At 41.9% G+C, this 24,072-nt stretch overlaps 1 protein-coding gene and 1 pseudogene across 1 annotated transcript in view; one reads left to right on the top strand and one right to left on the bottom strand.

The window, feature by feature from the left end:
* LOC135703928 (probable ubiquitin carboxyl-terminal hydrolase FAF) overlaps window positions 1-24,072 on the bottom strand; it is a gene marked incomplete at its 5' end in the record, with an annotated part of 221,182 nt that overhangs the window by 102,910 nt on the left and 94,200 nt on the right. The window lies entirely within an intron of this gene.
* On the top strand, window positions 6,932-18,503 carry LOC135703929 (uncharacterized; annotated as a pseudogene).

The following is a 24,072-nucleotide window of genomic DNA, read 5'->3' on the forward strand; positions in this document are numbered from 1 at the left end:
ACATCTAGCCAAGGCAAAACACTTGATAACGGTTTTCTCCACATGCGAGCGGAATAGGAGCTTTTCGTCAAACAACATCCCGAGATAGGTTACTTCGGCGGACCACTAAACCCTTGTGCCATCCATGATTACAGTACAAGATGGAGCCGGTTTCAGTTTGGGCGATTGCCGATGGAGGAACATGATCGCTTGTGTTTTGGAGGGATTGATTTTAATTTTCCACGTGGTGGCATAATCAGCAAAGGCGTTAAGGCATCGTTGAAGTTTGTTCGTTATTTCGCGAGGCATCCTTCCTTTGACGGCTATTGCGGTATCATCTGCGAACAGGAAGAACACGCAACCGTCACCGAGGGAAGGAATGTAGGAAGTATAAATGCTGTAAAGCAAGGGGCCCAGCAAACTGCCTTGCGGGACTCCTGCTGGGATGGAAAACGTGTCTGAAAGACAACCATTCAACGATACCTTAAACGACTTTTGCTGGAGGTAGTTACGGGTGATTTTAACCAGATGTAAAGGAAAGTTGAAGTAACAAAGCTTGTACACAAGTCCGTCATGCCAAACATTGTCAAACGCCTTTTCAACGTCAACAAGGCCATGGCTGTGGACTTGAATACAGCTTTGTTACTTCGGATGTTATTCATCACCCGTACTAGCTGGTGATTTTTTTTTTCCTCTGTTCGGGACCTAACACTACTGCGACCAGTTAATTGATCTATTGTAGTATATCCCGTGTCCTTAGTTTAGTGCATGTCGTATTACTCCATCACTATTGAGAAATGATGAAGCATTTATCGCAAGGATCCGAGTCTAATTGAAAGGTCCCGCTATTTATACCCTTCGGAGTGTTGAAACACCCTCCAAAGGCGCGCCCCTTTGTCAGTCAAAATTGGATTCCTTAGCAACAAAATTAAGGTATGACACCGATAATGGCCATGCATCAGAACCCTAGTCTTAACCACTTCAAACTAGGGAACAACGATTAGGAATCACATAGATGAAGACAACTAACTCATTTTTTTGCCTTGTTTCAAGATCATCCTCGATAGACAAAGCCGAGTCTTGTCACTATCAAAAAGGCATAAAAATAACAAGGACTAAGATGTGTTTCTTTTATTACTGAAAAATCCTGTTCCCCTAGTTTGAAGTAGTCAGGAACTAGGGAACAACGGATAGAAGATTAGGAATCACATAGATGAAGACAACTAACTCATTTTTTGCCTTGTTTCAAGATCATCCTTGGTAGACAAAGCCGAGTCTTGTCACTATCAACAAGGCATAAAAGGTAACAAGGACTAAGATGTGTTTCTTGGATTACTGAAAAATCCTGTTCCCCTAGTTTGAAGTAGTCGGGACTAGGAATCGGTGGTAGATCTTACATCCCGTAACGTACCACGAAAAGGTGATCTACCCACGTTACGGGGCAAGCTAGTGATTGGTGGAGTGCCCCTTTATGAATCCAAACTATTCCGGAAGGAGAATGTTATTTTCCTCGACAAACTTGAGCAAACGATTGAGAATGAGTTTCTCGAATAATTTGCTCAGCGCTGAAAGGAGGCTGATTGGTCTGTAGCTTGAAGACAATGTTGGATCCTTACCGGGTTTGCGGATTGGTATGATTTTTGCTACTTTCCAGATGCTTGGAAAGTAGTGCAGCTCCAAACATCTGTTGAAGATAGCGGTTAGAAGAGACTGCACTTTCATGCTGAGTCTCTTCAAGATCAAGTTGAATATACCGTCAAACCCGGGAGCCTTCATGTTCTTGGTGCATTTCAGCGCTGAGCAAATCTGTTGTACTGTAATCGTATCCGCCGGAGGCACGACACAAGGGGAGGCATCTAGGTTTTGAACGCATTGCGCCAAGCCAAGCAAATGCGATGAAGCGACATGCTCGACAAGCCGATCGTCATCATTTTCGACTCTGAGAGGTGAAATGGGTTTAGAATGAGTTTTCAGGACCTTGGCTACCTTCCAGAATGGTCTGGAGCGGTCGTCCAGATTCTGGACAACACGCCCGAAACTTTCATTTCGGAGTGAGTCCATTCTGGAAGCAATCTGTCTGTTCAGATCAGCCATTTCACGTTTTTTGCCCAGATCTCCAGTCATCTGAAACTGGCGTCTACGAACATTTCTCAGGCGAATCAAAAGTTGGGTGTGGGAATCAATGGCAATAAACTTACCCCTCACAGGAACTCGTCGGACGCACGCCTCGTCAGCCACGGTTATGGCTTGGTGGAGTCCCTCCAACGCTCGGTCGATGTCCTCCACGGTGTCAAGCGGCGGGTTGTCGATGATGTGCCTGTCTACCACGCGTCCAAACTGGGCCCAGTTTACGCGATGGTAGTCCTTGCGCAGGCTTGAAGCAGGAGCCACGTTGCAGCCCAGTTCAGCCACCACCGGTTGGTGGTCAGAGCTGAGTTCGTTCAAGGCTACCGGCTTGGACAAACCGATATTTGTCAGGAACAGGTCTAGCGTCGATGGGTTGCCCGCCGGTGAGATGAATGTTGGTTCATCCGAAAACCAAACGGAGTACAGCCCATGCTGTGAGTGGTCGAACAGGAGACGACCATTCTGGTTCTGCTGGTAGTTCCGCCAGGCCTCATGGCGAGCATTCAGATCTCCTCCAACTACGAAACGGGAACCGGTACGGGTGATGGTGGACAGGTCCTTCTTAAATTTAGCCGCTAGTCCACTGCTGGCGGCACACTGTCGAGGGCAGTAGACGGCGATGAACTGGAGGTATCCAGTCGACGACTCCACCTCCGCACCAAGGGCCTCGATGATAGAGGTGCGGATATGGGACAGAGTGTGGTATTTTATTCCTTTCTTGACGACGACCGCAACACCACCACTTGCATATCCAGGGGGGAGCTGGTGCGATCAAACCGGATAATGTTGTGGTCAGGCAACCAGAAGATGTCGCCGGACTTTAGATGGGTCTCGGTTAGAAGGCCCACGTCGATGCTGTGCTTGCGGAGGAAGTCGGCAAGCTCAATCTTTTTTGCTCTTACAGAGCAAGCATTCCAGGTGACGATAGTTAGCGGTTTAGACGCCATACTGGATGTTGAACTTACCGAGCACTTGGATCTGTTCGGGCTTATTGCGGCACTTACGAAGAGCACCGGACATGTTGACGAAAATGTCCATCAGTTCATCCGCTGAGAACAGATCGGGGTTGTTGTTTTGCGCTGTTGGTTGTCTCCAGAATCCAGGGGGGATGGAGAGCTTTGGCCAGCAGAATCACCGGAAGTTGCTTGAGCGGGATGTACCCGCGAATTCGCTTGCCTTTGCTGAGGAGCACGAAGAGGCGGGAAATCCTCCGTCCGAAATGCCGGGACTTTGTCCTTCTTGCGTCCTGGTTGGTTGTTAGTTGCCACCTGTTTTCGGATGCGTTTGAAGTCCTCGCGTTTGGAGCACTGTCTGTCGGAGCCTTGATGTGCACCACCACAGTTGGCGCATTTTAACGCCACGGCTCCATCCGCAGGGCAGTTGGAAGTGGCGTGTTCTTGAGCGCAGTTGCTGCAGCGTGGCTTGATGTTGCAGTTGCGGGTACCGTGTCCAAAATTGAGGCACCGCTGGCACTGCGTTACGTCACGATGGCCGCCACGGTATGGCTCCCATCGTACGATGATGGAGTAGATCGATCGGATGGCTTGCAGCGCATTGAGCGTCACCGTCCCTTTCTGCAAGTGCACCAGGAAAAGACAATCCGGGTACGTCTTCACGTTTTCGTCTCTCCTTGTCATCCGAAAGACAGCGATTGGGGCCAGCTTGTATCGGTCCTTGAGTTCTTCTTCGATCGCCTTGGGATCAACATCCGGTAGACCCCTGATGACTACCTTGAAGGGCTTTTCACCGGGAATGTCGTGCGTGAAGTATTCCGCATTGGAATCCTTCAGGAATTTGACGGCGATTTCATATTCCGCTTTCGTCCGGAGCATCACCTTAGTGCCGATCCTGCTTCACCACTAGTGGAGGAAGCTTGACTTTCGCCACACTCGGGCCGGCAGAATTTTCGGTTTCGACGGCGTCGCCGAAATCACCGATGTCGCTGGCGTTCGTCGCGGTAACATCGTCGCGTCCGCTCGTACCATCGGACTGTCCTTGGTTCTTCTTCCTCTTTTTTGTCCGCTTCACCGGGACTGGGTTGGTATTCCCAACATCGGTGGGAAGAGTAGCGTACCTATTTGAGGTAGGTTCGCTGTTCTTCTTCTCCGCTTGATCACGAAGTCTGCTCCGGGAGCGCTGTCTTCCCATCACGCGATGCGACCGACACTATTGACGACGCGACGTGCAGTATATCTGCGAACGTTTGTAACAACATGCACAAATACGAGAGGAAGCCATACAACATCAAACTATCTCCCAGACCGACGACCGACAAACCATTCAACCGTGTTCACATGGACATCTTTCAAATTGATAAACACAATTTTCTATCGCTGGTTGACTCTTTTTCTAAACACGCCCAAATGGTTTTTATGGAAACAAAAAATTTAACCGACGTGAAAAACGCTTTGGCACAGTATTTCAGTAACTATGGGAGACCAAGACAGATTATTACAGACCACGAAACAACCTTCATGTCACTACAACTGAAATGATATTTGGACGCCCTAAACGTTGAATTGGCCTATGCTTCTTGCTCCGAATCAAATGGACAAGTTGAAAAGACACATTCAACGATAATCGAAATTATTAACACTAACAACCCAAGAAACAATTCACAGTCACAAATAAGCATACACATTGAACAAATGCTGTATAACAATGTACAATGCTGAATAAAACAGGATGTCGAATTATGTGCTGAAAAAAGCTCATTGAGATCGATAGATGCGCCTTTATTCCGCCGTTTGCTCTGATATGATTAATTTACTTATTAAAAGCTTTATAAACGTTGACTGTATTCCTGATTCAGAACCAGAAGTTTGATCATTCAAGCTGAATAAGTGTTATTTGCATATACATTGACGCTTTAATTCGACTGTTTTCAATTGCTTTAATAAAATGCTATATTAGACGGCTTATAAATGTTTTCTAGCTCCATTATTAAATTTCATTGCATTGCTTAACAATATTGCTGAATAAAGGTGAATACAGTCAGCAAAATAGCTCTTATACCACTATGCGACCATGTTTTAATTGAATGCTTTTTAAATGCTTTATAAACGACGTATTAGATTCATTATTCCACAACACTGCCAACAAACAATTCAGAGTCACAAATAAGCATATAGATTGAATAAATTCTTTATAACAGTGTACAATGCTGAATAAAACGGGTTGTCAAATTATGTGCTCAGAAAACCTCATTAAGATCGATGATGCGCCTTTATTCCGCTGATTGCTCTGATTTGATTAATATACTTTTCAAAATCTATACAAACGATGACTGTCTTCCTGATTCAACACCAGAAGTTTGATCTAATAACATTCTGAATAAGTGTAATTTTCACATACATTAACGCTTTAATACGACTGTCTTAAATTGATTTAATAGCATGCTTTATTATAGTCTAATAATTGTTTTCTAGCTTCATTATTAGATTCCATTGCATTGCTTAAACATATTGCTGAAAAATGGTGAATACAGTCAGCAGAATAACTCTTATACCACTATTCGTCCATGTTTTAATTTCATGCTTTGTAAATGCTTTACAAACGGCGTATTCATTCATTATTCCACAACACTGCTTCAGGCTAACAACAAGACGAAATTGGTAGCATAGTGAATACCGTTTCCGCTTTCCAAGTAGAAGGTCGCGAGTTCAATCCCAGCCTCAACCCTTTTTTTATTTATTTTCTACGCCTAATTAATTTAAATCGTATTCATAGATCGTATAACTCACGACAACCAATTCATAGATCTATCGAAAAGAATAGCATCCTTTCCATCGAAATTAGATAGATGGAGAGGTAACGTTGGTTGGGAGTGCTGATAGGTATTCAGATTCAAGCTTTTATTGCTTATTTAGCTACCCATATGATATATTCTAGGATAGCTCAGATGGCAAGGCAAGCGGCTGGTGATCGGAAGGTCACGGTTCGAATCCCATCTAACGACATGTGTTGTGTGTGTTATGTATGTATTGTAGCCTACACTGGCCGATCTTTGTTAAGCCTGCGGTAAAGGAGACCGCAGGCCACGTTGAGTTTGCCCGGATGAGACTGCCCCAGGGCGCGAGTCCAAGTGAAAATCTTCTTAGAAAGAAGAGATCGAGCCAGCTTGACTACTATCGAATTTTATCGATTAGAAACCTCTATTACGAAACAGCATAATCTCTCACAACCTCGAAATGACTCCAAAAAGCTCCCGGTAAGAGAATACACAAACCCTAAACGACGTTCCACGTCAAGTTCTCCTCATCGGTAGTTTCCCTTAAATTCCGCCAGAGGCGCAGCTGCAGTAAAAGAGGTACGCAACATAACAGTCAAATTCCAACCACGCGGAAGACAACAACATAATTAAACGGACCCGAGAACAACGTAAAGATACTTTTTTCCTCTCATTCTAATCTTGGATCGGACTGATCAACAACATTACATCAATTTCAAATCAAACATTTATTTCACAACGGAAAACGGTAAGTTGAGATTTTATTATTGACTAAAACATGCTTTTACGAAATTTCCATTGTTTGTATATTTTCCTACTCCTCTTTATTCTATTTCTCTATCTAGTCCTATTCTTGTGTGCGTAACTACCTATCTGTGCTGTGCTCTTGTGTCTCTTCCTGACGAATCCCACGACGATGCAGCAAGCGGGGAACGGCAAAGCTTGGCACCCGGGTGTCTAACATTGATGGGTTGGGTGGGCATCCATGTATGACGTTACGTGCGCACGTTTGTCTTGCCGACACCCAACCTTACAATTCTTGGACTTCTCCAAATGTTAGCAATTCATGCTCTTCGACCTTATGGTCGGCAAAAAATGTCCTCCGTGGCGCCCTCGCCGGACGCCACACTCAACGAAAAAAACAGAACGGACTCACCAGTTGGTTCAGCTGCTGATGATTGCTGCGCTGCTGTTACTGGCGCGGCGACGATGCTACTTCGATCGATGCGCGTTCGACCGCTGGTGTTGAACGGCCAACGATTTCCACATGGGTGGATGAACCACAAAGCCCCGCTCAGCGATGTAGATGCGGATCGCTTTCCACCGGACAAGGTGACGGTTGCCGGGATTATTTGCCCCGGGGATGCAGATGCTGACGTTGGAAGCGTAAACGTAGCCGTCGGCTGGTGAAAAGAACATTAAGCACAATGCACAGATTTCTTTTAACGAGCACATTACCTGGTCTAGCTTATTTTTCGCACACACAAAGTCTAGCCTAAGACGCACACTACGTTTAGATTTATAACTATAACTAAACAAACGACGAGGAGAAATTAGAATTGAAGTATAAAAGTACAACCACGTTGCTTTAACTCACTTTATAAAACGAAACAATCACGCGAACAAAACGAAACACTTCCACTGCAATCTGCGGTTCGGACGAAAGTGAAGCAAAACCGTGACCTCAGATTAGGGAAGGTGACCTCGGCCGAACTTAACGGAAGTTCGATTTTCCCGCAAACTTCTTCGAACGAGATCGGTAATGCGAGAGATTATTCCGATCGCTGGTCCTTCGTTCAAAGTCGGGTGTAGCCACACTCTCTCTTTTCCCAACTTTCCCGAAAATTTCACTGGACTCGGCCTTGGGAGAAATTGTACAAAGTCGAGTGGCTTTACTGACGAGGCATTCTATTTTTATAGTAAATCGACCAGTGTCGTTTTGCTACTGGCATAGTTTTTGGCGTATGGATTAGATCTATTTCATTCTTATTTTAATTTTTAATTTTACAATTTACAACATGTACGTACACTTGGTGTACCTGCTACAGTATGTATGTAATGAATTTTCTAGTATCTGTGTGGTGGTGGGTGCGTGCTTCTATAGAAATAAATGACACAACAATCACTAAACGAGAACAACCCTGCTCTGTGCCGTTCTTATTTTCGGATTAATTATCCTGTAGTTGAATAATCCTTTAATAAATGCATAAAATAGTGTCTAATTAAGCATTATTTCACATGAGAATCAAGCGTCTTTATACCATCGCTGTCTAAGGAAATAATGATGTCTAATAGACGCTGAATAATCAAAAATTTGATCGAATAAGCTCTGTTACAACTTTTGTAAGTCGAATAAAAGCTTCTCGACATACCTTAGTTCAACACCAAATATTTCAATGTTGTGGTTGAACAAATTCTCCAGATTTGTGTGAACAAAGCCTGAACAGAAGTTATTATTAAAAATAGTACAAGTATTATTACGCATGAAGTGGAATAAAATCGTCAAGAAGTCGTTACTTCAATATGCAATTGTTTGTTGGGAAGTATAAGTTTCCAAATTTAGATACTCCTGCCCTAGTTTGTTTGGCAATATCCCTTTACAACACTTCAATACAATCAGCAACCAAGTTCTCTCTTAACGAAATTATTTTCAATCACAAACAACATAATAAATCCTAACCAAATTAACGAGAATAGTCAACAAGTTTACGACAAAGTAAAGATAAATTTAAATAAGGCTAAGGCTAATCAAGAGAAGCAGAATAAAAACAAAGAAGACGCACCGCAGTTTAATGACGGACAAGAGGTATTTGTGATACCTAACATCAGGAAAAAACTAGACCCAAGAGCTAAACCAACAAACGCAAAGGAAATTACAGACAAGACATTTAAAAATAACAAGAAAATCAAGCGACATAAAAATTAAATTAAAAGGTTAAGGAAAACGAATAATTAATACTAAAGGGTGATACGGTCAAAATTTGGTCAATATCAACTTGACGTATTTCTTTCAATTTTGCATTTAAAAAACCTGAACACCCCTCATTTTGAAGGTGTGTGTGTGTAGAATGTTGCTCCTATTTTGATTTTGGAATTCACTCTTCAGTTGTCAAAATGCCGTCCAAGCAAGAAGAGCAGCGTATCAAAATTTTGCTCGCGCATCGCGAAAATCCGAGCTACTCGCACGCAAAGTTGGCAAAATCGCTAAAAGTTGCCAAATCAACCGTTACAAATGTAATTAAAGTGTTTGGCGAACGTTTGTCGACAGCCAGGAAGTCTGGATCGGGGGGAAATCGAAAACCGGAAGCCGCTGAGACGACAAAGAGAGTTGCCGGTAGTTTCAAGCGAAACCCTAACCTCTCTCTCCGAGATGCCGCAAATAAGCTGGGTGTATCGTCTACAACCGTGCATCGAGCCAAAAAACGAGCCGGACTATCGACTTACAAGAAGGTAGTGACTCCAAATCGCGATGATAAACAAAATACGACGGCCAAAGCGCGATCCCGGAGGCTGTACACGACGATGCTGACGAAGTTTGACTGCGTGGTAATGGACGACGAAACCTACGTCAAAGCCGACTACAAGCAGCTTCCGGGACAGGAGTTTTATACGGCAAAAGGAAGGGGAAAGGTAGCAGATGTTTTCAAGCACATGAAACTGTCAAAGTTCGCAAAGAAATATCTGGTTTGGCAAGCCATCTGTACCTGTGGCTTGAAAAGCAGCATTTTCATAGCTTCCGGGACTGTCAACCAAGAAATTTACGTGAAAGAGTGTTTGAATAAACGTCTGCTGCCTTTCCTGAAGAAACACGGTTGTTCCGTACTGTTTTGGCCGGATTTGACATCTTGCCATTACGGTAAAAAGGCCATGGAGTGGTACGCCGCCAACAACGTGCAGGTGGTTCCCAAGGACAAGAACCCTCCCAACACGCCAGAGCTCCGCCCAATTGAGAAATACTGGGCTATTGTCAAGCGGAACCTAAAGAAGACCAAAAAAACTGCTAAGGGCGAGCAGCAGTTCAAGGCAAACTGGCTTTCTGCGGCGAAGAAGGTGGACAAGGTGGCTGTACAAAATCTGATGGCAGGGGTCAAGCGTAAGGCCCGGCAATTCGGATTTGGAAAAGCGGAAGCCTAACTGAATATTTTTCCTGAATTTTATACTAATTGAACTTGAAAAAGAAATTTAATTTGATTTTTTAAATAAACGATTTCACCGATTTACACGCGTTTTCCCTTGACCAAATTTTGACCGTATCACCCTTTAATGTCGATTTAAATATTTTCTTCTAATTCCAGATGCACCACCAGATCGACTAAATTTTCAATAGCAACTAAAAATATCCATTAGTAATGTCCCAATAACGCGTTCATCTAGATAAAATTGATAACTAGGGGAAACGCTCCTATAGTTGCGGTGCGTTAGAAGCGTTAGGTTCCTATAGTTGTGCATGGAGACTCAATACACAACTATAGGAACCTAATGTTTCTAACGTACCGCAACTATAGGAGCGTTTACCCTAGCAGATTTTTAGCGATGGGCCCAATCTTAGATCCATAGGCCAACATTAGAGATATTTCCCCTATCTCAATGCAAAATGATAATAAAGAGATCGATCTGACATTGTGGTATGCACTCTCAAACGTCGAACTACGAGAGGAGCTATTCATACATAGTCAAAGACTTTACTCCGGACGAATGCAGGAGAGTACATATGACAGGAGCGATTCCCTTAACGCTGAACGCAGGTCTTTACCAATTAAAAAGAAACCAAACAACAAGAGAGGACATCCTCACTGCGTTTTAGCAAGAAGTACGGTCGACTTGTTTCGCGCTTTTTTAGTTTTTTTTTCTCACTAAGTGACTCCTGGCATAGTTCTCGGTAAATTGATCCAAAAGTGAGTTTTTTTTAGTAGAAAGTGTCATTTTCGGAAAGATTAATCCGTGCTATTTTGTTAATTCGCAAACCAATTTGGGCATCATCGTTGCGTGGTCACGCATACCCGCTCACGTATCATCATCATCGAGTGTGAGCACCCGACCCGTCTCTTCATCTACATCGTTCATCAATCATCGTGCGCCTGTGTGCGCTGAGTGCCGCGCCTCGATCAAGTGCACCACAGCGAAGGTCATCCACGCTGCGCGTCGCTTCTTAGCCATCTGTGTAAACGCCTACACATATAACGCTCGGTGGTAGTAGTATAGGATTATCAGATAAGTTTTTGTTTTTTTTTTATTTCTTTTCCTCCCCCATTAGTTAAATTTTCATTTTGTATTTCTGTGTTTGTAGTGTTTTCTGTGTATTGTGCCTGTGCGAGTTTAAACATCAGTTCAGTGGGAGAGCGTTTTGCGCTCCCACTAGTAGAACAAAACGGATGTTTTGTCGGAAGACGACATGGATGACCATTCATCTCAGAAAACTGATGATGTTATCCCTGGTTTGTCGTCTCAGTCTGTCAATGGGCAGGCTGAGAAAAGCACCAGATTGCGGGCCTTCCCGAATGACTCGACTGGCCCATGGGTTGTCTATTTTCAGCCCAAAAATAAACCCTTGAATATTGTTCAAATATCTGATGATCTGACAAAGTGATTCTCTGCCGTGACCGAAATAACGAAGGTTAGGCACAACAAACTTCGTGTGGTCGTCGCTAACCTGAAACAGGTCAATGAAATTGCTGTTTCCCAGTTTTCACACTGGAATATAGGGTGTACATTCCAGCCTCTGCTGTGGAGATCGAAGGCGTGGTCACTGAGGCGAGCCTGAACCCCGAGATACTGGAGAAGCAAGCGGTTGGCCGATTCAAGAACCCCTTGCTTCCTCCGGTAAAGATACTGGCCGTTCATAGAATGAAGTCAGTATCGCTCAGCGAGGGTAAAAAGAGTTTTACTCCCACAGACTCGTTTCGGGTGACCTTTTCTGGATCTGCCCTTCCTCAATACATCGAGCTGGGAAAACTTCGTCTTCCTGTGCGGTTGTTTATACCTCGGGTCATGAACTGCCAGAATTGTAAGCGGTTGGGACATACGACCTCCCACTGTGGCAACAAGACACGCTGCTCCACATGCGGAGAGAAGCATAAGGATGGCACCTGTGCAGCTACTGCACCAAAATGCGTGTAATGCAACGGAACTCCTCCTCATGCTCTCTCGTCGTGCCCGGCGTACAAACAGCTCGGGGACAAAATGAAACGCTTCCTTAAGGAACGTTCCAGGCAGTCTTTTGCAGAAATGCTGAAGACAGCCACGCCATCGACCAATGACAAAAATCCCTTTTCTCTTTTGTCAGATGACGAGTCTGCCTCTGACTTGGCTGAGGAGGGAACTACTTTCCGTTTTCCTGCACGGAAACAAAAACGCATCCGTTTGCGGAAAGCTGACAATCAAGAACCCCAAATCAGCTTGCCTAAATCAAGAGGTGGTGGAAAAAAGGAGACTTCTACTCCTCCTGGATTCCACAGAATTGGCTATACCCAGGATTTTCCACCTCTTCCGGGGACATCCAAAATCCCTGATGCCCCAATTTTAAGAACAGAAGCCCCTTCTTCATCTGGGTTGTTCTCATTTGATGACATTGTGGACGGTATTCTCAAAAACCTCAACATTTCTGATCCTCTGAAAAGCATGGTCCTCACATTGCTTTCCACTGTGAAATCCTTCTTGAAGCAATTGACTTCAAAATAACCCCTTCTTGCAGCTATCATCTCCTTCGATGGATAATTTTCCAAACGAGTTCGGGGATTTGATTACTGTTCTACAGTACAATTGTCGAAGCCTTATTCCGAAATTAGATTCGTTCAAGTATTTAGACCATAACAATAATTGCTGCTATGCATTTGCGCTCTGTGAAACATGGCTCTCTTCAGAAATTGATCTCCCTTTTTATGATTTTAACATTATTCGATTGGATCGTGAGGATTCACGTGGAGGAGGGGTACTTTTGGGGATCAAAAAGTGCCATTCCTTCTATAGAGTGAATCTTCCCGAATTCCCCGGTATTGAAGTTGTCGCATGTCAGGCTACCATTAAAGGTAAGAGCCTTTGTATTGCTTCTGTATATATTGCTCCTAGAGTCTCTGTTAATCGACTCAACTTTTCGACATATTTGCGGTACTTCCCGCTCCATGGTTGATCATGGGAGATTTTAACTCCCACGGTACAGGCTGGGGGGAGCTGTACGATGATGACCGTTCTATTTTGATTTTTGATCTCTGCGACAACTTCAACATGAAAATACTTAACAATGGAGAAGTTACACGTTTGGCTGGTCCATCCTCGAATGGTAGCACATTAAACCTCACATTTTGGTCCAATTAACTATCGTTGGATTGCACTTGGCATGTAATCCAGGATCCGCACGGTAGTGATCATCTGCTGATCAAAATTTCGATTGCCAGTGGGTTCAACTCGTCAGAATCTGTTAACGTCGCGTATGATCTAACCCGTAACATAGATTGGACTAAGTTCCAATCCGCGATAGGCGATACAGTATCGGCAGTGGAAGAGCTTCCGCCGTTGGAGGAATATATAGCTTCCTCTCTAATCTCATCGTCGACAGCGCACATCAAGCTCAAACACGACCGGTGCCGCGATCGTCAATACGTAAGAAAACATCATCGCTCTGGTGATCCCACCCTAACCCTAATAAAAATAACCATAAAAGAGAGCTTACCGACGTGTTCGGGGTATCAGCCAAACCATTTGTGGGATAGTTTACCCATCCGGGATACAGTTCGTTTATGGTATTTGTTTATAAGGGAATGCACGGAGGTTTACCGTAAAAAGTCCGACGCGTTTAAGCTTTTCGGAAACGTGGAACACGCGAGCATTTCGACGCATACACGTCTCTTGAACGCGAACTCAAGAGCCTCATCAAGGCCAAAAAACGGGGTTACTGGCGGCAGTTTGTAGACGGATTGTCGCGCGAAACGTCTATGAAATACGCTTTAGAGTACGGCGCGAAGAATGCGTAACCGGTCTACTAACAACGAAAGCGAGGAATACTCGGATTTGGATGGATTCTTAAATACGCGTGAAAAGTGTGTCCGGATTCCGTGCCGTCGCAGTTGATTCCTCGCGAAACCGCGAATTCGGTAGACGAAATAAGTCAGCCTTTTTCAATGGTCGAAATTTCACTCGCTCTCCTTTCGTGTGGCAATTCTGCCCCGGGATCTGATAGAATCAAGTTCAACTTGCTGAAAAACCTCCCAGACGTCGCTAAGAGGCGCATGTTGAACTTGTACAATCAGTTCTTGGATCTCAATATTGATCCCGACGATTGGAGACGAGTGAGGATGATAGCCATTAAAAAGCCCGATAAACCCGCGTCGGATGACAATTCGTATCGGCCCATTGTGATGCTGTCGTGCATTCGGAAATTGATGGAGAAAATGATCCTTTTTCGCCTCGACAAATGGGTTGAGACGAACCACCTTCTTTCAGATACTCAATTTGGTTTCCGTAGGGGTAAGGGAACGAACGACTGTCTCGCGTTGCTTTCCTCGGAAATTCAGTTAGCTTTTGCTAAGAAAGAGCAAACCCTAGCAGCACACTTGTCATTTAACAGTTGTGGTTACTTGTATGCACCTTATTTCAGTCACAATCAAGTTGAAGCAACCTATTTTGATAGATGTGTGTTGCTTGGGAATGGCTTCTGTGTTCTTGGGTATCAAAGGGTTTTTTGATTCAGTATCGGTTGAAGTTCTTTCAGAGAAACTCCACGCTTGTGGATTCTCTCCATTAATGAATAATTTTTTGTACAATTTGCTGTCAGAAAAACATATGAGCTTTTCTCATGGAAACTCTACAGCTTTTCGATTTAGCTACATGGATCTCCCCAAAAGCTCATGTTTAAGCCCCGTTATGTACAATTTCTACGTTAGAGAAATTGATGACTGTCTTAGTGACAATTGTACGTTGAGACAACTTGCAGATGATGGCGTAGTGTCTATCACAGGGCCAAAAGACGTTGACCTGCAAGGACCCTTACAGGATACCTTGGATAATTTGTCTACATGGACTATTCAGATAGGTAACGAATTCTCCACGGAGAAAACTGAGTTGGTCGTTTTTTTCTAGGAAGCATAGCTCAGCACAACCGAAGCTTCAACTTTTGGGTAAACCGATCACTTATTCGATGGCTTTCAAATATCTCGGGATCTGGTTCGATTCCAAATGCACCTGGAGATCCCACATTGAGTATCTGAGACGAAAATGCCAACTAAGGATCAATTTCCTTCGATCAATTACCGGAACGTGGTCGGGAGCCCATCCACAAGATCTTCTGACGTTGTACCGGACAACGATTTTATCGGTTCTAGAATACGGTAGTTTTTGTTTCCAGTCGGCAGCTAAAACGCACATCATCAAGCTGGAACGGATCCAGTATCGTTGTTTTCGTATCGCGTTAGGATGCATGCACTCGACTTATACTATGAGTCTCGAAGTGCTGGCGGTCATTTTGCCACTATCCGTCCGTTTTTAAGAGTTATCTCTGAGGCTCCTCATCCGTTGCGAAGTAATAAAGCCACTGGTGATCAAAAACTTCGAGAAGCTTCTGGAGCTAAATTCTCAAATATGTTTTATGACTTTGTACTACCTACATTTAACACAGGATGTCAGCCCTTCAAGAAATATTCCCAATCGTGTAGTCTTCTCCGATTTCGGCAATTCAGTGAATTTTGATTTACCTATGACGCAGGAAATCCGCGGAATTCCAGAGCATCATCGTCCTATGCTTGCTCCGTCATTATACTCTGCAAAGTTTGGTCATGTTGATTCTGCAAGAACGTTTTTCACAGATGGATCTCTAATAGAGGAGACCGCTGGTTTTGGTGTATTTAATGAATTTCATAGCGCCTCTCGAAAACTTGAAGCTCCTTGTTGTGTGTATGTGGCTGAACTGGCAGCAATTCACTACACATTGGAAACTATTGCTTCACTTCTTCCAGGCCACTACTTTATTTTTACGGATAGTCTCAGTTCTGTCGAGGCTATCCGTTCCATTAGGCCGATAAAGCACTTCTCGTATTTTCTCTTGTATCATCACCTTCGCGTGGGTCCCTTCGCATTGTTCATTTTTGGGCAATGAGAAGGCGGATTCACTTGCGAAGGTGGGCGCTATGGATGGCGACATTTATGATCGACAAATCGCCTATAGTGAATTTTTATCTATTTATCGTCAGCAGTCACTCTTTAGCTGGCAACATCAATGAAGTGAAGGGAGCTTGGGACGATGGCTACATTCAATTATCCCTAAGGTGTCGAAGTTTGCATGGTTCAAAGGGTTGGACTTGACAAAGGGTCGAGACTTCATACGCGTGATGTCTCGTCTCATGTCCAATCACAATTGTCTAAACGCTCACTTGTTCCGTGTGGGGTTGGGAGACAGCAATCTATGTGAATGTGGACAAGGTTACCAGGACGCTGATCACATCCTTTGGTCTTGTGCGGAGTATCGTGGAGTCAGATCACATTTAAATTATTCCCTTCGGGCTCGAGGTATACAACCTAATGTTCCAGTTCAGGATATTTTGGCTAGACGCGATCTGGAGTTTATGAAACTCATATATGTTTACTTTAAGGTTAATAACCTTAGATTGTAAGTTTGTTTAACCTTGTGTTTAGTTTGTATTTTGTACGTGTGGGTTTTTTTTATTCAATGTTCATTTTCAAGATGAATAGAAATAATTTCATGCTTTAGGATTAATTAAATAGTTGTATCGTAAACCACATTTCAAACCTCCTTCTTCCCTTTTCCCATCCAAAAATTGTAAATCTCCACTAACCTCGAGACAACCGCGAGTACTCGGTCCAGTTCCTTTAACTTTAAATATAAGACAGTAATAATGTATAACGGAAAGGAGAACTCGGCTCTATAAAGTTTATTCGATTGAGCATGTACAAATAAAGTAATTATATAAAAAAAATAACAAGAGAGGAAACACTAGTAATAGGAAGTGTCTGCTCCAGCTCCTGTAGCGGAGGAGTTTATAAAACCCCTGAATATACATGGATCCAGGGCTGTCATTTACTCACACTCTGTGCTCAGTGTGCCAGCCCAGTGGCAGGCGCGTAGGCAACATGTTATACCATGACAGCGGGCCCAGCACAGCAAAATGAACGTTTTGAGCCCGGGACATGCTGCCTACTGTCAAACGCTGCTGTTGGTATAGGCCTTGCCACTGGCCTGCAGTGTGCTTACTTTACTCATTGCCAAAATTAGCATTTTGGAAATACATTTTGACAGAAGACCTGCGCGTAGAGTAGGAGCAAAAACAAAGTGAGTTCGAAAGACAGCACCAAGAGAAAACTTCACAGTGAGTGAAAACGTCAACAACACATTGAGCTGCTCAAAGAGACACTTTGCGTGAAAACTTAAGCATAAATAGCTGCGTTGTGTGCATTGCTAACGATATTGAAAGTAAAAATGACGGAGAAAAGATCGCTGGATATTGATTCGTTGAGTTTTTTTTTAAAGAAAGAAGTGGATTTCTGAAGATGGAATGGAAAAAAAAGTTCTGTTTATTGCGTGTTGTGCGGTGATGGCGACAAACATTTTAAAATGCGAATCAAATTTCAATCTGAGGAGGCACATCATCTTGAAGCATTCATAGAAAGCGAAGGAACTTGGTTTGGACACCAGCGGAAGTGCTTCTGTCGATTCGTTACCGGATGATGTGGTTAAAAAAAGACTAAAATTACCATCCCGATCGATCGCAACGGATACATAAAATCTATAGTACAATGGGTTACTGTATGTAAAATCCACTGAACTTTTTTTGTTAGAAAATGCGTCCATAGCATCCCATTCGAAGATTGGCTAAGCAGGGTCACATAAACAGGCACAATGTCTTACGGTACGTGGAAGCCACAAGTTCTAAAGTGATCAAATTCATTTAATTGGAAATGAAAAGAAAATTAGTAAGCCTAAAGGCTGATATAGCCTCTTACAAGGGCAGGAGTATCCTTGGGAATAACGTGCAATTTATCAAAAACGGAAAGATTGTCGTTCGTACACTCGTTATGTGTGAAACAGTGGAAAGAAATACGGCCAAAAATATCAAGGAGGACATCTTGAAAACACTGGCCGTATTCGTCCTCGAACTTCCACAAATATACAGCATCACCACGGACAACGGCAAAAATATGCTGAAGGCTACTACGCTTACTCGGAACCGCCAAGAAGCTAGTGAAATTGATAGTATCGAAGAAGATGAAAGTGATGAAACTAAATCCGATATCGAAACGGACGATGCGATTGAAGTTGAGCCGGATCTCTCTGACCAGTAAGTAACTTAATTAACTTGGTATTAAAAAGAAAAAAAAAATCGATATTTGTAATGAATATTTGTATGTTTATTTAATGTAGAGAAAATGTTTAAGCTGATTTATCGGAATCTGAATTGCTTTGGGAAGATGATTTTGAACTGCAAGAACCGAATGACGACGAATTACCTATTATTGAACGAGCGAAACTCAATGTGCAGCACATACAGTACAACTATCGGTACATGACGTATTGAAGAAGGAATCGTTGTCCAAATTTCTTAAAAAGACAAGACAACTTGTGAAAACTTTGAGAGCACAACCATACGTAAACTCATTCAAGCTGGATAAGACGAAAAGGTTACCATTCCTCGATGGAGAAACCCGGTGGGGCTCTTCATATTTGATTGTGGATTGCCTCTATCAACAACAAGAATGTATTAATGATTTCTTGGCACAAGATCTAAAAAAGCAATATAGGGGAAATGCAGGTAATGCCGGCCTAAGTGTCTCTTATTTGCCCATACATAAATTCAGCAATCGACTAAATTTTCAATAACAACCAAAAATATCCATTAGTAACGTCCCAATAACGCGTTCATCTAGAAAAAAAATTGATAAATAGCTAATTTTTAGCGATGGGCCCAATCTTAGATCCATAGGCCAACATTAGAGCCATTTCCCCTATCATTAATTATTGGAAACGAGTTCGAGCAAAGTCACTTTTCATTTTGACAACCAGGATTCAGGAAGAAGCGTTGACCTGCGGAACATTTTTCCTACATTGGAAAGAGTGTTGCTTAGAGCATGAAGACATTGAAGACACCCTTGCAAAACAATTACTGGAAGCACTACTGAAGCGACAACCAATGTGGTTTGATATCCCTCCGTTCTACGCTGCGCTGTATGTGGATTTTCGATTGAACGAATTTGATCCCCCTGTCCTAACGCTGGGTCAAAAAGAGGAAGCTATCGTAAGTAATTTCACCTATTGATTATAAGCTAGACATAGAAAAGTATCAATATTTCATTAAGGTCTATTTTGCCACATTGACGTGAATTAAAAACCTTAACCGTTGATTGAAACACATTGATAAAGATTTTTTAATTTTTCAAAAATTGAAATCATTCTTTTCATTTTCAAGCACAGAAGGGGGTCATAGTGCCAAGTCACCAGCGAAAAATCGCTGTCCATACTGCACCAGGGTAGAGGTATAGATTTGGCATCACAGAATAATAACCACAGGGGTCAAATGAATCCTGTTTACGATACCGGATAGTAAGGAAAGCTGTTGAACATAGGGGATAGTCAGAGTAACAGCAATAATAGTGAAAGTTAGGAAAATAAGCAGGTAGAGATGGTTGATTTGCAATGGCTATCGACTCTGTTATATGGCCTACCGTATCAGATTCAAATTTAATGTCGTTTAATATTGCGCTTATTACTTTTATCTTTATTCTAAGCAATCTCCTTTCATACTTGTTTGTTTTAAAGTGAACTGGATGAAATGATTGTTTTATCAAAATTATGTTAAAGTTAACTACTATTCATATTTGCTAATTAATACCTAAATGTAATTTTTAATTTTATGAAGATAAGTTGCTCAGAATAGCAGCCTGTAATTCCGTACCAGAATCCGCCTCCAATTTAATGTCTTTTGTGGATTCGTAGTAGCAAAGTTGTGCTAAAAGCTAAATAGTTACCTAAAAATACTACCTAAATCGTTCACAATCAGAGCCGGGCCACTGATGAAAACCAAAACTACAACCCTGAAAAAACGAATCGATATTTTCGAAGGCGAACACAACCTATTCTTGCTAGTGATTCTGTCCAATTGTTAGGTATCCAAATTATAGTCATTCGTAAATTTATTATTGAATATATGGATGAATTATCTATTATTGAATAACTATTATTTACGATAATTACATGAAAGAAATAACATATAAACTACAAACAAAACGTGACTACTAAAATCTCAAAAAGATATTCTCACAAGTATATTTCACGCAATTAGGAATCTCAAAAGCATTAGACGCTATAATGATACTCTGCACATGTTAGACACAAGAAAAGGCCAAAAAGCAAGCGTCCGACACACAAAACCCGCCAAATCCACTGGCAGTCACAATCAACGATTCTACGAATCGCGAGCGCTCACGAATCATAAAACCGCTGACTGCGACACTCTGAAAGCGAAATTGACAGGCTTCATGCGTCAAACACCCGCCCTCCAATCTCCTCCCGCATCCAACAACACAAACCTCCATTACAACATCTAACGAATTCAAAACTCCGAAAATCACTCATCTATAGAAAGTGAGTGGAAGCAACCCTGCATGCAACTATTCTTCATGATACGCTTTGTCTGTCTATCTTTCTATTAGGTCTGTGGACATGTGTTAGCTTCGAAACTTCTAACCAAACTAGGAAAATTTTGAAATCACAAAAAAAAAAATCAAAGGTAATTACAAGCAAAATACATATTGATTATTTTACGCAAAACCGAGCAAGTAATATTAAATCTCTTGTATTGTATGCTAATGCTAATTGACTGTAACAAAAATAATATGCTTGAATAAAATAAAATATTAATAAAATGATATGCAAAATTTACTAGAAGGTCATTACTTTATTGGTGAGAAGTTTCTAATAAGCCCTCCCAGTTCCTCTGTATACAGAACAAATCTGATACTATAATCAGAATTGCTCAGTCTGCATGAAGCAGCCGATTGCATCAAGGAAGTTCTATTAACAACCAAGAATTAATCGTTTGAGGTATACTGAAGCATTAGGAAGGTGATATGTGTCACTATGGGAAATCATCATCGTTGCAAATATAAAGAAATTAAACATAACCCTTTGCTTCAGTACCGTCAACCTCCATGTCCATGGGGAGGGCAAAAATTGAAATCATTCTTTTCAGAAACATATCTTAACATGGAAAGCAATCCAAGAAGTAAAGGGAAAGCAGAGAACAACAGATGAACCAGAACCATCAACCTCGAGAAAAAAAGTACCTCTTCAACGTGTCCAAAAAATTCTTTCGGTCTGCAGACAATCCAAACCATTTGGCATAACCGATATCGAGAAAAAAATCAGACGAATTTCATTGGAAGAATCGCTGCCATTGGATTGTGATGTGATTGAATGGTGGGAAGACATAGAAAAAAGGACATGGACGTCGCGGATCTTACTCTCACAGTTCTACAGCTACCTTGTACACAAGTATCTGTAGAACGCGCCTTCAATGGATTGGGACAAATATTTTCAAAGTTCAGGACAACTCTTGGATCACAACCACTACAGCAGATACTTTTATCTAAAAACCAATGATTTTGTTGTTGACCATACGACTTTAAGGGAGGAAATACAAGTAAAAATTTTTTATCGTTTTTTTTTTTATATATTTTACTTTAAAAAATTGCTTATACTTTGAAGTTTTTTATGCAAAATATCTAAGCGATCAGACGAGTAGTTACCGAGATATCGTTATTTATGTAACAGCGCTCCGAGCACCGATTCCGCCTACCGCAAAACTTTAAACGCGTTTTTCTCGAAACGGTGTTTTCCAAAGTGGGGGAAAGATAACTAAATAAGTTCTCATCCAAATGACTTGAAACTTGGCGCAGAAATAGATTTTTACTCTATGGGAACCACTGATATCATGAAAAAATAAAAATAAATAATTTACAGGTCTGCCTAAAGTGAAAAAAAAAACATTGAAAATCAACTTTTTTTTCAGATATTTTTTCTAAATTTTTCAATTGTTTTTTTTTTTTGGTTTTAGTGGTTCACATAGAATAAAAATCTTTTCTGAATAAGGACCAATTGATAAAAGTGAGTTTTTTCCATTTTTCAGGTCCCTAGAACGCCCGCCAATTAGCAATTCCCACCGGAGGCGACCTCCTTCCGATGTGACCCCAAGGAGCCACAGAGGTCACACACCAATTAAAAATCTCAAATGTAGAGGAAGATTTAAGCAATTTAATGCAAAAAACCCCAAACGTTTGCGTTGATGATTTGCTCACAAAAAAAAATCTGAAAATCGTCGAGTTTTTGACGTTTTACTTGTATTTCCCCCCTTAAATGAATGTAGATTGAATATCGCATACTGGATTCAACAGATTTTCTTTAAATGTATGATTTTTTTTCATTATCGAAGTCAATAAAGGAATATTTGAAAAAAAAAAACATTTCTAGATAGAGCTGGAATTAGGGCGTAACAGCTTTTGTAAACAATGACTTCTCTCGATGATTTCTCGGAAGTCATGGCTCTCCCTGGCAAATCGACATCACCATCGAGTAGAGGAAGACTTTTCCTACATGATGGATATGTTAGTTTGTGTAGGCGTTCCTTGAATTCCGAGAAATCAACGAGAGAAGTCATTGTTTACAAAGGCTGTTACGCCCTAATTCCAGCTCTATCTAGATTTGTATGAAAAAGAAAATTACAATAGGTAATGAATTTGATAAAATGTATGGAGGAAAATTAGCAGTTCAGAATGTATGCAAAAATTAAAGCGTTTTCTGGTACCTGTATAATGAAAGCTAACCAAATTTTTTTTTTATATCTTTATTAAGGAGACTTTCAGCCGTTGGCTGGCTCGTCCCCGAAACAGCTAACCAAAAAATCATACGTGGTAATGCTCTTCGGCAGAGGAGCTATGCCATTAGCGCGAAGCATTTTTAGTCCACTGACATTGGCGCATAACAGGACAGTTTTTCGATTCATCACATTGAGCTCCCGTCAAAATTTTCGTAATTTTTTTTTTTTGTTAATTGCTTTATTTGTACAGGCTCAATCGAATAAACTTTACAGAGCCAAGTTATCATTTTCTTTATCCATTATAAATGTCTTAAATCTAAAATTAAAGGATTGGAACCGATTACTCGCGGTCTTCTCGAGGTTAGTGGATGACAATTGTTTGGATCGGGAGAGGGAAAAGGAGATTTGGAATATGATTTATGATTAAACAATTTCACTATTTCTAAAACATATACTTAATCCTATCGACGTTATACCAACTCTGTAATTATACAATTATTACAGAAACAAATCTACAAAAAAATACACACACATACAAAACACAAACTAAACACAAGGTTAATCAAACTTACAATCTATGGTTAATATTCTTCAAGAAAACATATATGAGTTGCATAAACTCCAGATCGCGTCTAGCCAAAATATCCCGAACTGGAACATTAGGTTGTCTACCTCGAGCCCGAAGGGAATCGTACAACTCGGATCTGACTCCACGGTGCTCAGCACATGACCAAATAATGTGATCTGCGTCCTGGTAACCTTGTCCACATTCACAGAGATTACTGTCCCCCAGCTCAACACGGAACAAGTGAGCGTTTAACGAGTAGTGATTGGACATGAGGCGAGACATCATACGAATGAAGTCTCGACCCACATCCAACCCCTTGAACCAAGGATACTTCGACACCTTAGGGATGATTGAATATAACCATCGTCCCAAACTCCCTTCACTCCATTTATTTTGCCAGCTGGCGAGGGACTGTTGACGATAAATGAAGAAAAATTCGTCGTAGGCGATTTGTCGATCGTAAATATCGCCTTCCATAGCGCCCACCTTTGCAAGCAAGTCCGCCTTCTCATTGCCCGGAATCGAGCAATGAGATGGGACCCATGCAAAGGTGATGACAAAAGATCTTAAAGATAATATTGGAGGTTAACCCGAAAAGACTGGAATCGGAGGCTCAGTGAAGCAATACGCAAACACACCTGTTAAGTTGCTCGGTACAAGAAAGAATGATTTTTTATTCAGTTGATCGTTACAGCGGAAGTAGTTCTGTCAAATAAGAAAGAGTTGCCAGATTGGCAGATAGAAATGAAGCGTTGCTGTATGAACCGAGGGGTTCAACACTCCTTCTCAACGTTGAATGGCCGGATGCCAATCGCCTCTCTCAGCTGTCGTAGTTTGGTTGCTTGCAGCGGCTTCGT

The sequence above is a fragment of the Ochlerotatus camptorhynchus genome, unplaced genomic scaffold (genome assembly GCF_037179485.1).
Source record: "Ochlerotatus camptorhynchus isolate MF236.1 unplaced genomic scaffold, CSIRO-AGI_Acam_v1.1 ptg000223l, whole genome shotgun sequence".
Taxonomy (NCBI): Eukaryota; Metazoa; Arthropoda; class Insecta; order Diptera; family Culicidae; genus Ochlerotatus; species Ochlerotatus camptorhynchus.